This window comes from Anomaloglossus baeobatrachus, chromosome 9 (assembly GCF_048569485.1).
Source record: "Anomaloglossus baeobatrachus isolate aAnoBae1 chromosome 9, aAnoBae1.hap1, whole genome shotgun sequence".
NCBI classification, from domain to species: Eukaryota; Metazoa; Chordata; class Amphibia; order Anura; family Aromobatidae; genus Anomaloglossus; species Anomaloglossus baeobatrachus.
In genome coordinates, this window is record NC_134361.1 from 194,835,122 (window position 1) to 194,855,812 (window position 20,691).

At 39.4% G+C, this 20,691-nt stretch overlaps 1 protein-coding gene across 6 annotated transcripts in view; it reads right to left on the reverse strand.

The window, feature by feature from the left end:
- The window catches only part of L1CAM (L1 cell adhesion molecule), a 252,656-nt gene that overhangs the window by 103,658 nt on the left and 128,307 nt on the right, over positions 1 to 20,691 (reverse strand). The window lies entirely within an intron of this gene.

The following is a 20,691-nucleotide window of genomic DNA, read 5'->3' on the forward strand; positions in this document are numbered from 1 at the left end:
AAAAAAAGCTTTGCTTGTCTTGCAAAACGCTCTCAAACCAAGTTACTCTTAATCCAAGGTTCCACTATATATATATATATATATATATATATATACACACACACACTGTATTAGTATGTGTATACATATACAGTATATATATATATATATATATATATATATATATATATATATATATATATATATATATATATATATATATATATACTGTATATACACATACATACTAATACAGTGTATATATATACAGTGCCTACAAGTAGTCTTCAACCCCCTGCAGATTTAGCAGGTTTGATAAGATGCAAATAAGTTAGAGCCTGCAAACTTCAAACAAGAGCAGGATTTATTAACAGATGCATAAATCTTACAAACCAACAAGTTTTGTTGCTCAGTTAAATTTTAATACATTTTCAACATAAAAGTGTGGGTGAATTATTATTCAACCCCTAGGTTTAATATTTTGTGGAATAACCCTTGTTTGCAATTACAGCTAATAATCGTCTTTTATAAGACCTGATCAGGCCGGCACAGGTCTCTGGAGTTATCTTGGCCCACTCCTCCATGCAGATCTTCTCCAAGTTATCTAGGTTCTTTGGGTGTCTCATGTGGACTTTAATCTTGAGCTCCTTCCACAAGTTTTCAATTGGGTTAAGGTCAGGAGACTGACTAGGCCACTGCAACACCTTGATTTTTTTCCCTCTTGAACCAGGCCTTGGTTTTCTTGGCTGTGTGCTTTGGGTCGTTGTCTTGTTGGAAGATGAAATGACGACCCATCTTAAGATCCTTGATGGAGGAGCGGAGGTTCTTGGCCAAAATCTCCAGGTAGGCCGTGCTATCCATCTTTCCATGGATGCGGACCAGATGGCCAGGCCCCTTGGCTGAGAAACAGCCCCACAGCATGATGCTGCCACCACCATGCTTGACTGTAGGGATGGTATTCTTGGGGTCGTATGCAGTGCCATCCAGTCTCCAAACGTCACGTGTGTGGTTGGCACCAAAGATCTCGATCTTGGTCTCCTCAGACCAGAGAACCTTGAACCAGTCTGTCTCAGAGTCCTCCAAGTGATCATGAGCAAACTGTAGACGAGCCTTGACATGACGCTTTGAAAGTAAAGGTACCTTACGGGCTCGTCTGGAATGGAGACCATTGCGGTGGAGTACGTTACTTATGGTATTGACTGAAACCAATGTCCCCACTGCCATGAGATCTTCCCGGAGCTCCTTCCTTGTTGTCCTTGGGTTAGCCTTGACTCTTCGGACAAGCCTGGCCTCGGCACGGGTGGAAACTTTCAAAGGCTGTCCAGGCCGTGGAAGGCTAACAGTAGTTCCATAAGCCTTCCACTTCCGGATGATGCTCCCAACAGTGGAGACAGGTAGGCCCAACTCCTTGGAAAGGGTTTTGTACCCCTTGCCAGCCTTGTGACCCTCCACGATCTTGTCTCTGATGGCCTTGGAATGCTCCTTTGTCTTTCCCATGTTGACCAAGTATGAGTGCTGTTCACAAGTTTGTGGAGGGTCTTAATTAGTCAGAAAAGGCTGGAAAAAGAGATAATTAATCCAAACATGTGAAGCTCATTGTTCTTTGTGCCTGAAATACTTCTTAATACTTTAGGGGAACCAAACAGAATTCTGGTGGTTTGAGGGGTTGAATAATAAATGACCCTCTGAATAAACTTATCACAATTTAAAAAATAAATAAAAAAAGAAATAACATTCTTTTTTGCTGCATTTCACACTTCCAGGCTGATCTACAGTCCAAATGTCACAATGCCAAGTTAATTCCGAATGTGTAAACCTGCTAAATCTGCAGGGGGTTGAATACTACTTGTAGGCACTGTATATATATATATAGTGGAACCTTGGATTAAGAGTAACGGCTTGAGAGCGTTTTGCAAGACAAGTAAAGCTTTTTTACAAATTTGACAAATTTGTAACTTGGCTTAAGAGCAATATATTCTATATATTCTTTTTTATTTTTCTTTCTGCATATATGTAGATATATGAGTATATATATATATATATATATATATATATATATATATACACCCACAGGGTTGTCCAAAAAGTAGGTGGACAGCATGTGTAATAGGGTTATCAAACATGGTGTAAAGTGAAACTGACTCAGTTGCCCTTAGCAACCAATCAGATTCCACCTTTCATTTTCCAAAGAGTCTGTGAAGAATGAAAAGTGGAATCTGATTGGGTGCTAAGGGCAACTGAGTCAGTTTCACTTTACACCATGTTTGATAACCCTATTACACATGCTGTCCACCTACTTTTGGACCACCCTGTATATATATATATTTATATATATATATATACATATTATATTTTTATATATATATCTATATTATATATATTTCTACATATATGCAGAAAGAAAAATAAAATATATATATACACATACTGTATTAGTGTGTGTGTGTGCGTGTATGTATATATATATATATATATATATATATATATACACTGTATTAGTGTGTATATATATATATATATATATATATACACACATACTAATACAGTGTATAAATACATATGTATATATATATATATATATATATATATATATATATGTATATATATAGATATCTCCATACGGTATTGTGGAGGAGGAGGCAAATCTCAGCCCTCACTGTCTGCATCCATCCCACTCTGTCTGCTACATACAAGAATGAAAGAAAACAGGTCTCTTTAATTATAGAACAAACAAGAAATCCCTCGGCTTCTCCTGAGACATCCATGTCTGCCAGATAGAGCAGTCTCTCTGGGAGATGAGGCAAGATGGGTAAATGGCTGAGAGCCCCAGGGTGCCAGCTGCGACCACGCACTCACCCGGCACCACAGGCCTCTACAAAATTTTAATATTGTTCCTTGCAATCTGAAAAAAGTGGAGCCAGGGTGCAGCCAGTGTATTCACTGACGTGTAGGTTTTATTGATATAGATACAGATCTGCTATAAATCATTTTTAAGAATCTTATGTTCAGTTTATGTAGGGTGGAATAAACCTCCTTCAGAGAAGATGGACAGGTGATGAGGATCCGATCACCCAAATTATAGCCTCTAGTGTCACGGTGTGAGACAAGGTAACTTGATATAGGGGCACAGACACTGGGTGGCTCTAGCTGTCCCTGTTCCCAAAGATACATCTAATGGTGATGATGTTTGGGCCGCCTTCCTAACCGTAGCTCTTGAATAGCCCTGGTCAAATACCTCCTGTCCTGTCCCCCATCCTTGGGGTGGACAGGAAAAGAATTGGTTTATCCCTTCAAAAAGACAGACAGGGAAAAACCAAGACTCAAACTCATTGCACACACAGAGGTAAGACAATACGTGTTCAGGAGGAAATAACAGACAATGAGGATATTTCCACAAGATACGCCTAATGGTGATGATGTTTGGGCCGCCTTTCCAACCCTAGCTCCTGAATAATCCTGGTTAATACTTTCTATCCCCCACCGTTGGGGAGGGCCAGAACAGGAGTGGTTTATCCCACCCAAATAGACAGGGAAAAAACAAACGTCAAATTCATTGCACATACAGAGGTAAGGCAATATGTGTTCAGGAGAAAATAAAGAACAGGGAGGAAATAAACAGACCAAGAATATTTCCACAAGATACGATTAATAGTGATGATGTTTGGGACACCTTCGTAACCCTACCTCCTGAATAGCCCTAGTCTATAGTCTCTCTCCCCCACCCTTGGGGAGGGCAAGGACAGGAGTGGTTTATCCCACACAAACTGATACACAGGGAAAAAACAAAAATTCAACTCATTGCACATACAGAGGTATAGACACTACGTGCACAGGAGGAAATAAAGAGTCGGGGAGGAAATAAAAAGAGAATGAGGATATTTCCAGAAAACTACAAATAACGCACAGGAGATGACCAGAACAAGATCACCCCAGCACAATGACCAGTATCGCAAATGAAGCTATAAGTGGCGTGGAGGAACAGGCTCCACCATCTTTTAAAGGGCAGTGGTGGCTGTGATAGGCCTCCTGTGACCTGTGGCAGCGGAAACTAACTCCTGCTAGACTGATCACTAATTAGCACACAACTGGTTGACGCCTGAGTCTGACGGTGCGACTCCAAAGCACTAGGGAAACCATAGTGTGACGTGTCAGATTCTGCAGTGTGGACAGGGTCAGAAGTCGCCATGACACTCGGAGAGTTTAGAGCTGAACATGGTGTGACACCAAGACTCAGAAGGCCTCAGTACTGACCATATATGACCCATGACAGTAAGACAAGTCTGCAAGAAGGTTTTCCTATATGGACCAGTCCAAGTACAACCCTTGCTTATTCCCCCGCCCAGAGCTGGAGCTCAGCTTCCTTCAGTCTCTGCTTTGCCGCCCTAACCCTATAAATACCCTGAGTGCAGACTGCTTTGTTCCCATCTCCCTGCACTTTGGGGAGCATTTTTCTGACCTTTGATGTAAAAATCAGATTAGGGGCTTGATAGTCTTGTTTCTGTCCCCCAGAAAATAGGTACAGCTTAATTTCCAGTTTTAACAACTTTTTTTTATTAATTTTAAGACTGGACTCAAAACTATCGACCTGTATGTTGTGGTACATACAAGTTATGGGTTGTTACGTTGGTTACATAGGGTGATATAATGGGTGTATAGGGTAATAAAAATGGTATATAGGGTGATATAATTGGTATACTGTATATGTTGATGTAGTGGATATATAGGGTAATATTATGGGTAAATAGGGTAATATATTGGGTTTATAGGGTGATAAAAAGGGTATATAGGGTAATATAATGATCATATATGTTGATATAGTGGATATATAGGGTAATATTATGGGTACATAGGGTGATATAGTTATATAAGGTGATATAATGGGTATATAGGGTGATATAATGAGTATATAAGGTGATATAATAGTTATATAAGGTAATATAATGGGTATATAGGGTGATATAATGAGTATATAAGGTGATATAATGAGTATATAGGGTGAAAAAATGGGTATATAAGGTGATATAATGGGTATATAAGATGATATGTGTATAAGGTGATATAATGGGTATATATGGTGATATAATGGGTATATAGGGTTATATAATGGGTATATAGGTTGATGTAATGGGTATATAGGGTGATATGATTATATAAGGTTATATAATGGGTATATAAGATGATATAATGGGTATATAAGATAATGTAATAGTTATATATGGTGATATAATGGGTATATAGGGTTATATAATAAGTATATAGGGTTATATAATGGGTATATAGGGTGATATAATGGATATATAGGGTGATACAATGAGTATATAAGGTGATATAATATGTATATAGGGTGATAAAATTGGTATATAAGGTGATATAATGGGTATACAAGATGATATAATGGGTATTTATGGTGATATAATGAGTATATATGGTGATATAATGGATATAGAGGGTTATATAATGGGTATATAGGGTGATATAATGGGTATATAGGGTGATGTAATGGGTATATAGGGTGATATGATTATATAAGGTGATATAATGGGTATATAGGGTGATATAATAATTATATAGGGTGATATAATGGTTATATAAGGTGATATAATTATTAAATAGGATGAAATAATTGTTCTATAAGGTGATATAATGGGTATATATTGTGATATAATAGTTATATAGGTTAATATAATGAGTATATTGCGTGATATAAGTTTATTTATAATATAATATGCATATTTTTAGTGATTACTTTTTTATTTCCAAATAATGTGAATAATAATTCTAATTACATTGATATTATTATGGTTATTATTGTTGTTGAATAATTTATAAAGTATTTATAGTTTTTTTATTATTTATATTTTTTACAATTAATTTTATTTCATTGTTATTATTATTATTATTATATTAATAATAGTAATAATAATACAATATTATAAAACTAATAATAATAATAATAATACAAATAATAATAAGTTATGTTTAATGATTTTTAATATCTTAGATTTATGCTCTATCATTATTGTTTGTGGGGGGGTTTGTATTTTCATGTGATTATTTTTTATTTCTAAAATATTATTATTATTTATGATGACATGTTCCTTTTTCTTTATTATTACATTAGCCGGATCACTATTGACAGCTTGGTTTTCCACACTTCCTTAATACATACCGAGCTCCTGTAGATTCTGGACTGAGTTTCCTTACACGCCTCTCAGACGGCCGTATTGATCCCTCCGGTATCCGCCTCCCTCCCCCATAGACTCAGCAAGTGACACAAGCAATGAGCTTTCCGCTGATTCTGTAAGTGGAGACACTTTTTGCTGTCACCTTAATATCTGATTTGAGCTGTGGGGGTGGGGGGAGGGGAAGGAACAAAAACAGCCCTATACATACACAACCACATGCGGCCGATCGCAGGGGATTAGTTAGTACACCCTCTATTTTCGAGGAACTAGATATGGCCCATTTGACATAATTCTACATTTGTCCCATATTGGGCGCCACATTTGAAAATTCGGTTACTCTTAATAAGAGAAGAATATTGTGACATTATTGATGTTATTATTACATTTATAATATTATTAAATAAGTAAATATATTAAAATAAATCTAATCAGAGTGATAGACACAAAAAGCTTGTACAATGGCACGAATCCTCACCACAAATCATGAACAGATTCCTATGAAATTTGAGACACGTCTGATGCAGGATCCGGGCAGCTGTTTGGTAAAATCTTTACTTTACCACCATATGTTCACTACAGCCACTGCTGAAAATTTAATGAGGTCCTGGACTGATTATTGCTAATGGCTTTCAAGTTGTTGTTTTTCTTGTTTTTGTGTTTGGCAAATACGAGAGTTTCACAAAAAGTAGGACAATAGAAAAAAAAAGGTTGGAGGAAGAATGGCGACAAGTCTGTTTGTTTCCTGCCATTATCTAACTTATTTCATCACAAATGCATGTGTTTCATTTATAAGAAATGAAATAGAGGAAGGAAGGGAGGGAAGAAAGGAAGGAAAGATGGATGGAAGGAGGGGAGGAAAGACGGAAGAAAGGAGGGGAAAAAAGAAGAAAGGAAGAAAGAAGGGTGGAAAAGAAGGAAGGAAGGAAGGAAGGAAGGAGGGGAGAAAAGAAGGAAGAAAGGAGGGGAGAAAAGAAGGAAGGAAGGAAGGAGGGGAGAAAAGAAGAAAGGAAGGAAGAAGGCTTGAAAAGAAGGAAGAAAAGAAGGATGGAAGGAAGTGAGAAAAGAAAGAAGGAAGAAGGGTTGAAAGGAAGGAAGAAAAGAAGGAAGGAAGGAAGTGAGAAAAGAAAGAAGGAAGGAAGAAGGGTTGAAAAGAAGGAAGAAGAGAAGGAAGGAAGGAAGGAGGGGAGAAAAGAAGGAAGAAAGGAGGGGAGAAAAGAAGGAAGGAAAGAAGGAAGGAAGGAGGGGAGAAAAGAAGAAAGGAAGGAAGAAGGCTTGAAAAGAAGGAAGAAAAGAAGGATGGAAGGAAGTGAGAAAAGAAGGAAGGAAGGAAGAAGGGTTGAAAGGAAGGAAGAAAAGAAGGAAGGAAGGAAGGAGGGGAGAAAAGAAGAAAGGAAGGAAGAAGGCTTGTAAAGAAGGAAGAAAAGAAGGATGGAGGGAAGTGAGAAAAGAAAGAAGGAAGGAAGAAGGGTTGAAAGGAAGGAAGAAAAGAAGGAAGGAATGAAGGTGGGGAGATAAGAAAGAAAGAATGGGAGAAAAGAAGGAAGGAATGAAGGTAGGAAGGAGGGGAGAAAAGAATGAAAGTAGGAAGGTTTGAAAAGAAGGAAGAAAAGAAGGATTGAAGGAAGGAAGGAAGGAATCAGGGGAAAAAAGAAAGAAAGGAAGGAAGAAGGGTCGAAAAGAAGGAAGGAAGGCAAGAAGGAAGGAAGGAAGGAAGGTGGGAGAAAAGAAGGAAGGAAAGAAGGAAGGAAGGAGGGGAGAAAAGAAAAAAGGAAGGAAGAAGGCTTGAAAAGAAGGAAGAAAAGGATGGAAGGAAGTGAGAAAAGAAAGAAGGAAGGAAGAAGGGTTGAAAGGAAGGAAGAAAAGAAGGAAGGAGGGGAGAAAAGAAAGAAAGAAGGGGAGAAAAGAAGGAAGGAATGAAGGTAGGAAGGAGGGGAGAAAAGAATGAAAATAGGAAGGTTTGAAAAGAAGAAAGGAAGGAAGGAAGGAAGGAAGGAATCAGGGGATAAAAGAAAAAAGGAAGAAATAAGGGTTGAAAAGAAGGAAGGAAGGCAAGAAGGAAGGAAGGAAGGAGGGGAGAAAAGAAGGAAGAAAGGAGGGGAGAAAAGAAGGAAGGAAGGAAGAAGGCTTGAAAAGAAGGAAGAAAAGAAGGATGGAAGTGAGAAAAGAAAGAAGGAAGGAAGAAAGGGTTGAAAGGAAGAAAGGAAGGAAGGAAGGAAAGAGGGGAGAAAAGAAAGAAAAAAGGAGAGAAAAGAAGGAAGGAATGAAGGTAGGAAGGTTTGAAAAAAAGAAGAAAAGAAGGATGGAAGGAAGGAATGAAGGAGGGGATAAAAGAAAAAAGGAAGGAAGGGAGAAAAGGAGGAAGGAATTAAGGTAGGTAGGAAGGAGGGGAGAAAAGAACAAAGGAATGAAGTTAGGAAGGACAAGGAATGAAAAGAAGGAAGGAATTAAGGTAAGAAGGAAGGAAGGAAAGAAGGAAGAATAAGAGAAGAAAATTAGAGTAAGGAAGGAAGGAAAGGAGCGAGAAATGAGGTAAAGGCAGTTTCCATTGTGATGTGAGGTGGCCTCTCTGTCACCAGAGCTCCACAGCCCCAGGTAATGGATGACTTGTAAATACCAGGGGAGGGTCAAATCTTTAACATCTCTCTAGATGCTGTTTGCGACTCCTTCTAAGTTAAATAATTGAATAAATGGCCAGAAATAGCGAACAGCCGGAGACGGGGCCCAGCGGACATCTGCTGGTGTGAATAATTCAGCAGGGGGTATGGATCGCCCTCTCCCACCATTCTCTGCTTTCCCCTTCCCTTTTAATTATCTGATAGTTGAGGCTTATTGTCTGATTTATGGCTGATTGGACCCTACTTGGAACATATAGCAGCGATACAGCCGCACAACATTTTATTCGCCACTCATCTAAATCAGCGTTTCATTACTGATATGTGACCCGGGGGGCGGTTATCCATGTGCTCCACGGGCACTCATATTCATTGTGCCCCCATAGGTGATAGGAAAAGGGTCATCTCCTATTTTGATGACAGATATTTAATAGTTTGATACCAGGGAATTTAAAGGAAGAAGTAAAGACATCTGCAAAGTCTCTGAGAAGTCTCCTTGTCAGGAGCGCTGCTCTAATATCACCTAGCACAATACTTCTCACCTATACACTTAAAGGGAATCTGTCAGCAGGATTTTGCTATGTAAGCTAATGCCAGCATGCTGCAAGGGTTAACAAAGAGAATTCAGGCATGCCTGTGTTGTCACAGGTCAATCTTTTGTTTATTTGCTGTTTGTTTAAGCAGCAGGATCCTTATCATTACAGGACTAGAAACCCACGTGCATGGCAGTCCAGCACACCCACTCCTATGATTGACACCTCACTGTCAATGTACAGTCTCTATAGAGAGCCTGGTGTGTGCAGGGCAGCTCTCAGCTCTGCTACATGACCAAATCTAAAAATTCTGATTGTGTTGGAACGGCTGGCTGCACCCAGTAATCTAAGTGATACATTGTTGGAATCAGGATCTCTTTGCTGCTGTCAGATGAGGTAGCAAACACCTGCTGACAGATTCCCTTTAATCGGAAGACTTTATTCGCCTCTTTACCAACTGCAACCCCCTATAAATGCACAATGATGGAGGTTGTCATCATCATCTATTTTTTTTTAATAATATTTAAAAAATATTATAAGCTTTTCATACAATTAAAATGACTCCAAAAAACTTTGGTGGAGAAAGATTTGTATGATGATGATGATGATGATGATGATGAGGATTATGATTATAATTATTATTATATGGTATTATTATAATTATTATTTTTATTATTATTATTATTATTATTATTATTATTATTACTATTGTATTATTATTGTATGTTATTATTATTGATATTATTATTATTATTATTATTATTATTATTATTATTGTTGCATTATATTAGGATTATTAGTGTTATTATTATTATTATTATTGGTATTATTAGCATTATTATTAGTATTATATTATTAGTATTGTTGGTATTTTTTATTATTAGTATTATTATTATTAGTATTATTATTAATATTGTTGGTATTTTTTTATTATTATTAGTAATAGTAATAGTAGTAGTAGTAGTAGTAGTAGTAGTAGTAGTAGTAGTAGTAGTAGTATTGTATAATAATAATAATAATAATTATTATTAGTAGTAGTATTATATTATTATTAGTATTATTATTGATATTATTAGTATTATTGTTGTATTATATTCTTATTCTTCTTCTTCTTATTATTATTATTATTATTATTGCATTATTATTAGTATCATTGGTATTTTTATTATTATTATTATTATTATTATTATTATTATTAGTAGTAGTAGTAGTAGTAGTAGTAGTAGTAGTATTAGTATTGTATTATTATTATCATTATTATTATCGTTATTATTAGTATTGTATTATTATTATTATTATCATCATTATTATTAGTATTGTATTATTATTATTATTTACAAACAAAGGTTCAAAATCACAAAATAAAATTGTATATTTTGAATAATTTTTTTCTTGTGGGAAGGAGCAGTATTTATTCCCCTGAAGTGAATCTGTCAGCAGGTTTTTGCTCCCCCATCTGACAGCATAATGTAGAGACAGAGACCCTGATTACAGCGATGTGTCACTTACTGGGCTGCCTTCTATCATTTTGATTCAATCACTTTATTATCTGATCTAGCAGTTCTCTGAATGTTGAGCTCTGTATAACCCCGCCCCCACCACTGATTGGTAGCTTTCTGCCCATGCACAGTGTACAGAGGAATCTGCCAATCAGCAGTGGCGGCGGGGTTATATAGAGATCATGAATATGGTGGATTACCTGACAGCAGGTTTAATAGGCCTCCAGTAATGCTGAGCTCTATATAACCCCTTCCGCACCACTGATTGAAAAGTTTCTGCCTATGCACATTGCACACAGGAATCTGCCAATCAGTGGTGGAGGCGGGGTTTTAGAGAGATCATGAATATGGTTGACTACCTGGCAGCAGGATTACCAATCCTCCAGTAATGCTGAGCTCTGGATAACCCCTTCCGCATCACTGATTGAAAAGTTTCTGCCTATGCACAGTGCACACAGGAATCTGCCAATCAGTGGTGGCAGCAAGATTATACAGAGATCATGAATATGGTGGACTACCTGGCAGCAGGATTACTAGGCCTCCAGTAATGCTGAGCTCTGGATAACCCCTTCCGCCCAACTGATTGAAACATTTCTGCCTATGCACAGTGCACACAGGAATCTGCCAATCAGTGGTGGTGGCGGGGTTATACAGAGATCATGAATATGGAGGACTACCTGGCAGCAGGATTACTACTCATCTAGTGATAATCTCCTGCTGATAAAACAGTGATTATATCAAAAGTACAGCAAGTAGCCTAGTAAGTGACACATCGCTGGAATCAGGGTTTCTGGCTCTAAAACTGCCTACTTCTCTCGACAGACGCTTCTTTGACTGGAACTACCATGAGTGCCCGAATTTAACCCCTTAGACGCTGAGGTGAACAGTGACCACGGCATCTAAGGGGGTTAGGACGAGTGGTCGGAAGATCTGTGAACCCAATAGTTTATTATCAAGGCATCTGGGGGTCCATCGTTTTCATTTATGGTGCTAAAAACTCACCAGCAGATGGCGACGTAGCAGATCTGTAATAAGACCGTGTACATGAGCGCTTAGTGTGAATTACGCAGTCATTAGGATATTCTATAGATCTGACTCTACGCTTAGTTGTGCTCCTTTTTTATACATATAATCTTCGGTAATTGCCGTCGGCGTTCTGGACGCTGCTCTGCAAAAAGGGAAAATAAGGTCTGACATAAATTGGGCTAATAGTGACGACTTTCATGGGATTTGCAGTAAAGCCCCCTATAGATCCAATTGTGCAGTTAATCCTCCGGCCTAATACTGCGCTTAGAGGGGATTGCAGAATCAAGGGGGAGCGTGTGGGGGAGAGGGGGCAGTCACTGCGAAATGTCAGGAGAGCAAGCCTACAAATACGCCGGCCTCTGTCCTATTCCTTTCCAACCAAGGGCATGTACGCAGGAGAAGAAGCCCCTGGGGCTATCGGGAAGCCCACGCACAGGGGCAAGTGAAGGTGTCGCGGTGTAAATCTGCTAGAGGGTCATCACCTGTCATGATGACTATGGGATCCTAAGCTGTCCTTCAAGCTAGGGGGCACTATACTATCCCTAACCTTAGGGATACTCCTGATGGTGGAGAGGCCTGAGTCTCCTTCCTGGCCCTGCTCTCGAGTCTCGACCAGTCCTGATCTGATCATCCCTCCCCCCAAGGAAGAATGGGACAGGAGTGTGGTGAAACTCCCAAATATACAGAGCAAAGAGGCTCTATGCTATCCCTAATCTCAGGGATACTCCTGATGGTGGAGAGGCCTGAGTCTCCTTCCTGGCCCTGCTCCTGACCAATCCTGATCTGATCCTCCCTCCCCCGAAGGAGGAATGAGACAGGAGTGTGGTGAAACTCCCAAATATACAGAGCAAAGAGGCCCTATGCTATCCCTAACCTCAGGGATACTCCTGATGGTGGAGAGGCCTGAGTCTCCTTCCTGGCCCTGCTCCTGACCAATCCTGATCTGATCCTCCCCCCCAAGGAGAAATGGGACAGGAGTGTAGTAAAATCCCCAAATATAGAGAGCAAAGGGGCCCTATGCTATCCCTAATCTCAGAGATACTCCTGATGGTGGAGAGGCCTGAGTCTCCTTCCTGGCCCTGCTCTCGACCAGTCCTAATCGGATCCTCCCTCCCCCCCAAGGAGGAATGGGACAGGAGTGTGGGGAAACCCCCAAATATAGAGAACAAAGCTAAGGGGTCCTATGCTATCCCTAGCCTCAGGAATACTAATGATGGTGGAGAGGCCTGAGTCTCCTTCCTGGCCCTACTCCTGACTAGCCCTGATCCGATACATTCCACCCCCATGGAGGAACAAGACTGGAGTGCGTTGAAAATCACAGATAAAAACAGACAAGGGAAAACTAAAAATCTGTTACACAGCACGCACAAATAAAAGGTAAAGACAATTAGAGATTCAGGAGAAAAACAAGAGCAGGAAAGCAGTACAAAACAACAGGGGTAAACTGGAGGGACAGGACAGGAGTGTGTTGAAAAACACAGATAAGATAAAGACAATGAGATATTCAGGAGAAAAACAAGAGCAGGAAGGCAGTAAAAAACAACAGGGGTAAACTGGAGGGACGGGACAGGAATGTGTTGAAAACCATAGATAAAAACAGACACGGGAAAAAAACAAAACTCTGTCATACAACACGCACACACAAAGGTAAAGACAATAAGACATTCAGGAAGAAAACAAGAGCAGGAAGGAAGCTATAAAACAACATGGGTAAACTGGAGGGAAGGGACATGAGTGTGTTGCAAACCACAGATAAAAACAAACAAGGGAAAAAACAAAACTCTGTCACACAGCACGCACACACAGAAGGTACAAACAATAAGAGATTCAGGAGGAAAACAAGGGCAGGAAGGAAGCTACAAAACAACAGGGGTAAACTGGAGGGATGGGACAGGAGTGTGTTGAAAATCACAGTTAAAAACAGACAAGGGAAAACCAAAAATCTGTCACACAGCATGCACAAACAAAAGGTAAAGACAATTAGAGATTCAGGAGAAAAACAAGAGCAGGAAGGCAGTACAAAACAACAGGGGTAAACTGGAGGGACAGGACAGGAGTGTGTTGAAAACCACAGATAAAAACAGACAAGGGAAAAACTAAAACTTTGTGACACAGCACTCACACACAAAGGTAAAGATAAGAAGACATTCAGGAGGAAAACAAGAGCAGGAAGGAAGCTATAAAACAATAGGGGAATACTGGAAGGGCAGGATAGGAGTGTGTTGAAAACCATAGATAAAAACAGACCAGGGAGAAACTAAAGCTTTGTCACACAGCACGCAGACACAAATGTAAAGACAATAAGACATTCAGGAGGTAAACAAGAGCAGGAAGGAAGTAAACTACACAACTGCACGAAGCAATAGGCACAACTTAAGCACAATTTTCAACAAAGAGTCTGGGACACGACACCTCACAGACCAACATAGAATAAACTATAGCTGCCATAGGTAGAAGGATTCAACCAGCATAGTACAAAACAGGGGTAAATTGGAGGGATGGGACAGACGTGTGTTGAAAACCACAGACAAAAACAGGCAAGGGAAAAACTAAAACTTTGACACAAAGCACGCAGACACAAAGGTAAAGACAATAAAACATTCAGGAGGAAAACAAGAGCAGGAAGGAAGCTAAAAAAAAAAAGGGGGGGAAACTCCACAACAGCACCAAGCAATAGGCACAACTTAAGCACAACTTTCACCACAGAGTGTAGGATACAAAACCTCACAGACCAACACACAATAAGCTATAGCTGGCATGGGTAGAAGGATTCAACCAGCATAAATAGGAGGTGAGACCTATCTCATCTGTATGTTAATAGGTGGTGATAAGCTATACAGGAAGGAAGAGAGGGATGTAAATAAAATCAGGTCAAGAAAATGAGACCCATAATCATTGCTGGTTTTTGGTGTGTGAGGGTGTCAGCCGGGTAATTTTGTAGTCCTCTGCGAATACCCTTGAGTTTGTTATTTGCAGTCTGACCCACTTTCTAGACCTCTGAAAAAAGGAAACAGAAGCAAAAAAGATTCACAACAAGATTAAGCAAGATGAAATAAAGAGTTGGCAGCAAAAAGCCGTAACTCAGCGGTCAGTGAATTCTCCCGGCTTTGTGAAAAGCTGTTAGGAAGAACCGGATAGAAGAAGAAAAAAACGCAATTTAGAAACCAAAAGAGACATTCATGAGGCTGAGATCTGGCCCCTGGGACTCTCCTTGGCAGGTTTCCTAAGCTCCAGATACCACTTTCCATCCGGTTTGAAGAACATCCTTCTTGAAGGGAACTGGAAGCCATTTATATTGTCATTGGCACATGGGTAAACCTTTCATTTCCAGGTTTTAGATGTCAGAATGAGCTCACTGATGGATGCTCAGTTAACTCCTTCAGCAGGTAGAAATAAACAGTGCAACAAAGAAGGTGGTCTGTGGTCATAACTAAAAAGAAGCTCAGAAAAAGACAGATAAAAGACATAGAAACTCCCTATCAGATATCAAAATGAGCTCACTGATGGATTCTCAGTTAACTCCTTCAGCAGGTGGCAAGTAGACAGTGCTAAAAAGAAAGTAGTCTGTGGTCATAACTATAAAGAAGCTCAGAAAAAGACAGATAAAAGAGTTAGAAACTCCCTATCAGATGTCAAAATGAGCTCACTGATGGATATCAGTTAACTCCTTCAGCAGGTAGCAAGTAGACTCTGCAAAAAAGAAGGTGGTCTGTGGTCATAACTAAAAAGGAGCTCAGAAAAAGACAGATAAAAGAGTTAGAAACTCCCTATCAGATGTCAAAATGAGCTCACTGATAGATTCTCAGTTAACTCCTTCAGCAGGTAGCAAGTAGACAGTGCAAAAAAGAAGGTGGTCTGTGGTCAATAAAATAAGGGCTAAAATATTTTCCCGTAACATTCAACATTAATGTGGTCTGTGGTCATAACTGAAAAGGAGCTCAGAAAAAGACAGATAAAAGAGTTAGAAACTCCCTATCAGATGTCAGAATGAGGTCACTGATGGATAATCAGTTGACTCCTTCAGCAGGTAGCAAGTAGACAGTGCAAAAAAGAAGGTGGTCTGTGGTCTTATCTAAAAAGGAGCTCAGAAAAAGACAGATAAAAGAGTTAGAAACTCCCTATCACATGTCAGAATGTGCTCACTGATGGATCCTCAGTTAACTCCTTCAGCAGGTAGCAAGTAGACAGTGCTAAAAAGAAAGTAGTCTGTGGTCATAACTAAAAAGGAGCTCAGAAAAAGACAGACAAAAGAGTTAGAAAGTCCCTGTCAGATGTCAGAATGAGCTCACTGATGGATTCTCAGTTAACTCCTTCAGCAGGTAGCAAGTAGACAGTGCAACAAAGAATGTGGTCTGTGGTCATAACTAAAAAGGAGCTCAGAAAAAGACAGATAAACGAGTTACAAACTCCCTATCAGATGTCAAAATGAGCTCACTGATGGATAATCAGTTGACTCCTTCAGCGGGTAGCAAGTAGACAATGCGAAAAAGAAGATGGTCTGTGGTCATAATTAAAAAGGAGCTCAGAAAAAGACAGATAAAAGAGTTAGAAACTCCCTATCAGATGTCAGAATGAGCTCACTGATAGATTCTCAGTTAACTCATTCAGCAGATAGCAATAGACAGTGCAAAAAAGAATGTGGTCTGTGGTCTTATCTAAAAAGGAGCTCAGAAAAAGACAGATAAAAGAGTTAGAAACTCCCTATCAGATGTCAAAATGAGCTCACTGATGGATTCTCAGTTAACTCCTTCAGCAGGTAGCAAGTAGACAGTGCTAAAAAGAAAGTAGTCTGTGGTCATAACTAAAAAGCAGCTCAGAAAAAGACAGATAAATGAGTTAGAAAGTCCCTGTCAGATGTCAGAATGAGCTCACTGATGGATCCTCAGTTAACTCCTTCAGCAGGTAGCAAGTAGATAGTGCTAAAAAGAAAGTAGTCTGTGGTCATAACTAAAAAGGAGCTCAGAAAAAGACAGACAAAAGAGTTAGAAAGTCCCTGTCAGATGTCAGAATGAGCTCACTGATGGATAATCAGTTGACTCCTTCAGCGGGTAGCAAGTAGACAATGCGAAAAAGAAGATGGTCTGTGGTCATAATTAAAAAGGAGCTCAGAAAAAGACAGATAAAAGAGTTAGAAACTCCCTATCAGATGTCAGAATGAGCTCACTGATGGATAATCAGTTGACTCCTTCAGCAGATAGCAATAGACAGTGCAAAAAAGGTGATATATTTTTTGTGCATTATTATGAACTATTGGACTGCAAAGGGCCCACATATTGTTATTGCACAGGGGCCCTCTTCGGTTACTGTCCACTTTTGGGGTCACAGGAGCATTTCCTGTGACTGATTCTCAAGATTCAACTTTGATGTGGTCAACTCATTTTGCAGATACCAATATACAAAGCAACAAAGGTGACTTTTTTTTTTTTTTGGGGGGGGGGGGGGGGGGGCATTGCTATAAGCTAATGGACTGCAAAGGTCCCATATATTGCTCTTGTACAGGGCCACTCTTCAGTTACTGTCCACTTTTGGGGTCACAGAAACATTTCCAAGATTCTCAAGATTCAACTTTGATGTGGTCTGTGCTCATAACTAAGAAGGAGCTCAAAAAAAGACAGATAAAAGAGTTACAAACTCCCTCTCAGATGTCACAACGAGCTCACTGATGGATCCTCAGTTAACTCATTTAGCAGGTAGCCATACAATGCAACAAAGAAGGTGCCATTTCTTTGTATGCATTATTATGAACTATTGGACTGCAAAGGGCCCGTATATTGTTCTTAAACAGGGTTCACGGTTGGGTTCAGGAGGCAAAAAAAGTTGAATAAATAAAATAAGAGCTAAAATATTTTCCCATAACATTCAACTTTGATGTGGTCTGTGGTCATAACTGAAAAGGAGCTCAGAAAAAAAAACAGAAAAGAGTTACAAACTCCCTGTCAGATGTCAGAGTGAGCTCACTGATGGATTCTCAGTTAACTCATTTATCACATAGCAATATACAATGCAAAAAAGAAGGTGACTTTTATGGTGGGGCATTATTATGAGTTTAATTGACTGCAATGGGCCCATATATTGTTTTTAAAGAGGGGCCCTCTTCAGTTTCTGTCCACTTTTGGGGTCCACAATTGGGTTCAGGAGGAGGAAAAAAAAGTTGGATAAATAAAATAAGAGCTAAAATATTTTCCCGTAACATTCAACTTTGATGTGGTCTGTGGTCATAACTGAAAAGGAGCTCGGAAAAAAACATAAAAGAGTTACAAGCTCCCTGTCAGATGTCAGAATGAGCTCACTGATGGATTCTCAGTTGACTCATATTGCAGATAGCAATAACAATGCAAAAAAGAAGGTGACTTTTTTTGGGTGGGGCATTATTATGAGTTTAATTGACTGCAAAGGGCCCGTATATTGTTCTTAAACAGGGGCCCTCTTCAGTTTCTGTCCACTTTTGGGGTCCACGGTTGGGTTTAGGAGGCAGGAAAAGCTAAAATAGCTAAATACAACTATAAAAAATAATATAAAACCTATAAACCAGCAATGTATCCTAGAAAATAAGATTATTGCTCGTAAAAAAAACCCCACTCCTGTAGATAAGTGCCCTCATTAGCGATTCTTGTAGCTCCCTAATGATATTTAATATGGAGGTCTAATTGGCTGATGTCATCCACATAATGATGCAGAATTCATTAATTACATGTGAGATACAGATATTCGAGAACGTACAATGGAATATGGAGCCGACATAATCACGTTCTGCTCTCCTTACACCTTGTTGCGGTGGGATGGCTTTTACATTTTATTTTTTAATCAAAAACAGTCTGTACAAAGTCCCCTATGTTATTTACATGTACCATTACTATTTACTTAGTGCAGGGTATAGGCTCATCTTGTCGTGTATAATAAATGGTCATAGTGTGAACATACTCCTATATTTTGTATACAAAACTATGATCCAGCTCTCTTTTTTCTCTCTTTTGCTGTTGTTTCTTGTGCTTTCTACAAAAAAGGGTGTTTGTCCCCATTTGTGAGCTGATATTTCATTTATGTAGCTTCACATGGGTCGGTATCTGAACAGTCAGGCCGGGTCTTGCTCTCCCCCATCATCTGACACAAGGTAAAGTTTTAATATTAGAGGATAGGACCGTCCCGATTGGGTACACCTTGCTGCGGTGGGATGGCTTTAGCTCTTTTATTTTGTCAAAAAACAGTCCCACATGCCCTAATACTATGGTATTTACTTGCTGTAGGGTATAGGCTCATTTTGTTGCACTGAGTCCTGTGATTGGGTTAAGGGGGGGCTGATTTTGCAAAGAGAAGTGTTAAAACGAGCATCATTATACTTATCAGAATTGTCTCTTTACAGATAACATCTGTATCTGCAGTAAACAGCACAGAAATGGTCATTCATAATATCACAGCTCACCTCCTCCCCCTCCTGTCCAATTGCCTTTAACACCTCTATATACAGTAGATAACACAGGATCCACCATTCACAGTTTGTGTTGTCACAGCTCACCTCCTCCTGTACCACGAGTGATAATACCTCTATATACAGCTGATAACACGGGATTCACCGTGCACAATAGGTGCTGTCACTGCTCATCTTTTCCTCCTGTACAATGACTGATAATACCTCTATATAAAATAGAAAACACAAGATGCACCATGCACAGTAGGTAGTCAAAGCTCACCTCCTCCCCCTCCTGTACAATGACTGTATAGATACAGTAGATAACACAGGAGCCACCATTCACAATAGGTGATGTCACAGCTCACCTACTTCTCTTGTACAATAACTCATAACACCTCTATATACAGTAAGACAGGATCCACCATCCACAATAGCTGATGTTGCAGTTCACCTCCTCCTCCTGTACAAAGACTGATAACTCCTCATTGTACAGTAGATAACACAGGATCCACCATTTAAAATAGGTGGTAGCACAGCTCACCTTCTCTTCCTGTAAAATGACTGATAACCCCTCTATATACAACAGATAACACGAGATCCACCATTCACTATAGGTGATGTCACAGCCCCTCCTGTACAACGACTGATAATAACATGTGTTTATACAATAGATAACATAGGATCCACTATTCACAATAGATGATAACACAGCTCACCTCCACCCCTCCTGTACAATGACTGATAACACCTCTAAATACAGTAAATAACACAGGATCCACCATTCACAATAGGTGATGTCACAGCTCACCTCCTCCCCCTCCTGTACAATGATTGATATCACTTCTATATACAATACATAACACAGGATCCACTATTTCACTATTTACAATAGGTGATGTCACAGCTCACCTCCTCCTCCTGTACAATGACTGATAACGCCTCTATATATAGTAGATAACAAAGGATCCACTATTTACAATAGGTGATGGCACAACTCACCTTTTCCTCCTGTACAATGACTGATAATAACACCTCTATATACAGTAGATAACACGGGATCAACCATTCACAATAGGTGATGTCACAGCTCACCTTCTCCCCTCCTGTTTAATTGCTGATAACACCTCTACATACAATAAAAACACAGGATCCATCATTCACAACAGGTGATATCACAGCTCCTGTCCTCCCTTCCTGTACAATGACTGATAATAACACCTCTATATACAGTAGATAACATAAGATCCACCATTCACAATAGGTGATGTCACAGCTCACCTCCTCTTCCTGTACAATGACTAATAACACTTCTATATACAGTAGATAGCACATGGTCCACTATTTTACTATTTACAATAGGTGATGTCACAGCTTACCTCCTCCCCCTCCTGTACAATGATTGATAACACCTCTATATATAGTAGAAAACACAGGATCCACCATTCACAA